This window comes from Nesoenas mayeri (assembly GCF_963082525.1).
Source record: "Nesoenas mayeri genome assembly, chromosome: 9".
Lineage (NCBI taxonomy): Eukaryota > Metazoa > Chordata > Aves > Columbiformes > Columbidae > Nesoenas > Nesoenas mayeri.
In genome coordinates, this window is record NC_137557.1 from 17,077,195 (window position 1) to 17,080,789 (window position 3,595).

Sequence of the window (3,595 nt, forward strand, 5' to 3'; positions counted from 1 at the left end):
GCTTGAGGATTTCACTCCACTTCAAAGCTGCCCATCCTGCGCACAGCCCCTGCTCATCCCGCCGGGCAGAATTAGTGCAGCTCCCATGGATGCCAAGGGAATGGAGGGCTCACAATGCTCCTCCTCCTGCGCTGCCCAAAACTTGCAGGTGAGATTTCGAAGCATGGTGTGAAAATTCAGCAACCCAGCTTCCATTGACCATAGCGTCAGCTGAACAGCCAAATCCCCCAGCAGAGCTTCCCTGACTCGCTCCTTCCTCCCCAAAATGTGCTGCTGATGCTCCAGTTTGGGATGCGTGGTGGGGATTTGGGGAGGATGTGCGTCAGCTGGGCCCATCTTGCAGCTCTTCTGCTTGCAGGAGCTCAGCGATGGGCAAACCTCAGCCCTGGGATGTGGGTTTTGGTGTCATAGAATCATTTTGGTTGAAAAAGACCCTCAAGATCTTTGAGTGCAACCGTTCCCCCAGCCCTGGCACTGCCCCATGTCCTGAGAACCTCATCTCCGTCTGTCCAACCCTCCAGGGATGGTGACTCCAGCACTGCCCTGCGCAGCCTGTTCCAATGCCCCACAGCCCTTTGGGGAAGAAATTGTTCCCCACATCCAACCTCAACCTCCCCTGGCGCAACTGGAGGCCGTTCCCTCTCGTCCTTTCACTTCAGTGCCACTGAGTTATTTCAGAGCTGCCGGGACCTGCCTGCCCCACTCACCGCCTTTCACAGACACCGGTGGGAGCATTTGGGGAGGGTGACCTGTGCTCTCAGCCCCACTTTATGATGTGGAAATCAGATCAAGACTTTTGACATCTCCTCCTGCAGACCCCCATCCCTTCTACAGCCCTGCAAGCCCCCCGACTACCCCTCACCTTCCTCCACCGCTCCCCATCTCCTCCCCACCCATCGCCCGCAGCTAAAATACCTGCTCCTGCCTGACTCTGCTCCCATAGGGGTAGCACAGGGCACTAACACTCCCCTTTAAAGAGCTCCTGCTGGATTTTTGAATTTCATTTCAGCTGCGATGCTAAGATGTTGGGGGCGCAGCAGCAGCACTCTGGTGTTTCAGGGCATTTATTCTCCTGAATAGTAACTTAAAGTAGAAAAATCCCCTCTATGTCTCCTGCTTTTCATCCTAATTTCAGTCTGCAGCATCCTTGTTTTCTCTTCCTTCCCCCCTTTTCTTGAGGCGTGGTTTATCGTAGATTACAAAATGTGGAATATCGGTAAATCTATTTTCTTTTTTTAATGGAAAATTTCCAGAAGAGAAACATTCCTGTTTTGCAAGGGAGACAGAAAATGAAAATTGAAATTTCCTGCATTAGAATAAAAAGCCTTTCCAAGGGAATAGCGCTCGAAACACAAATATTGCACGACAGCAACAGAAAAACGGCAACAGGCAGCATTTTTGTAAGCCGTTTTGCACTCTTGCCTTAGAAATAAAGGGCCCAGATGCCCTTTCATTGCAACCATTGCTTGTCCTCTCCAGACAGTTCAGAGGGATCAGACCTTGGGACCAGATAGACCTGGAGATGCTGGGAGGGATTTGCCAGGAGGCTGAATTCCCATCCCATTCTCCCATTTTATTTCTGGACCTTTTGGTCCTGAGATCCCATGAAACCCTTTGACCCAGGCGCATACCTAACAGATAATGATTAAAGGCACCGTGTGAGTCAGAGTATCTTCAGGCTGCAATTAAATACACAAGCAGGACTGATTAATCGGGATAAAATCCTCACCCGTAAACAGAAGCAAACCCTCGGCTCGCCGCATGTGTCAGGGCAGCGATGGGGATCAGCGGGAGACAGCACAGCCAAAGCTCCTTCCCTCGGGACTCATGCACAACTTTATCCTTGGGGGAACCGGTATGCTGGGATGCTACCAAAGCCAGGAGCCGGAGGGAGGAAACCACACAAGAAGGGAAATTTTCTTCTCTCTTTTATTTTATTTTGTTTTTTTCCCATACTTTGAGTTAGTTTTCGGGACATGTCATTGAAGAGCAGCGCATGCACAGAAATAAAACTGCAATCTTCACTTTATCTCCATGGTGCTACTTTAGCGAAAATGTGTTGTTGTCCCACAGGGACACTCCTGTGTTAACGTGGGAATAACAGCAAAGAAAAGGGCTAAACCACTGATTTCTTCTGCTTTGATTCATTTTGGAGGCTATCTCCTCCTGCATTGCTGACGGACGACGGCTCAAGATGCTGAAGTTGGTTAATTGTTATGAATCCCCAGAGCATTATTGCCAGCCACGTGAAAACACTGAAGGAAGCAATAATCACCTGCGATTCCGGTGAGAGAGTTAATCCTACAAAATGGGTTCATTCATCAGTTTGGGGAACACAGGGGACCGGTTTATTCATCTGCAGTGACCTCCTCCATACCAAGGGGTCAGATGCAGATGTTTGCGCTGAGCTGGGGCTCATCTTTTGGAAAGGGCTCAACTGGGATTTAGGGACTCCAGGGACTGGAGAAATTAAGGATGTTGGCAGAGATAAAGCAGAACAAGCCCCTGGCTTAGGACACGAGTGTGTCATTACATAGTTGCTTGTGTAACTGCATCCTAAAGGGAGGCACTAAGCTAATTGATGCAAGGTTGTCCTTACGCCAATAAAACCATGCAACGACACCTCCTTTGGTCTAAACCCCAGATGTCTCTTCCTGGACAGATCTACCAGTGCAGAGGCCATGTAGACCAGACTCTCAATCTAAAACCATCATTAAGCAGAGCTGGGAGGGAAAGGGATGTCACAATCTGGGTATGACAGTGGAGTGGGAGGTTCTTAGGGACATGATTTAGTGCTAGAGTTAGGTTATGGTTGGATTCGACGATCTTAAGAGTCTCTGCCAACTAAAATGATTCTATGATTCCATGATTCTGTGATTCTAGATGCCTCCATATACACCACATTTGGTAGGTCTAAGAGATGACTTGATGATCACAAGCCATCAGATCACAACTGAGTCAGAGCACCAGAGGGGAATGAAGATATTCCTTTGGGGCTTATGGCCTGGACTGTGTTTGGATGGATGGGGTAGCCTCATCTCACAAACAAGTGGTCCATCCCAAGGGAGGGTTGTGATCCTGGGAGTTACCTGCATGCCCCACGCTGGAGGGAGAGTGAAAGTCAGTGTTGTGCACAATGCATTCATTCTTTCTCCTTGCCCTGCAAATTTGTAGCTGTTGATTAAATCCCTTTTCAGAGAGGAGTGTTGCAAGGCTTTCCCAGGCAAAGACCTCTCTGCTCCTTCTGTGTTTTCATTCTCACGTCAGCCGCTGCCCACTGAATAACAACAGTAATTGGATGTGTTTAAATAGCGCTGCTCATTATTGTTTGGCTGGTAATCAGACAAGTCTCCCGTCCCCTGCAACCTGACCGCCGTGTGCTGCGGAGGAAGGCCGGCCACCGCTCCTCCTCTCCTCCCACCCGCATCCCCTCACCTCTCCACCCTGCCCAAGCTGGGCGTGCAAATTGTATTCCAGCGATAACAAGTTTTCTTGCCCTCCGTAGCCAGTGGGATGCTGGAGGTTCACTGGGGCAACCTCGAGATGTTTGTTTGTTGGGGAGATAATTGCTTATGGAAGAAAAGGAGATGATGGG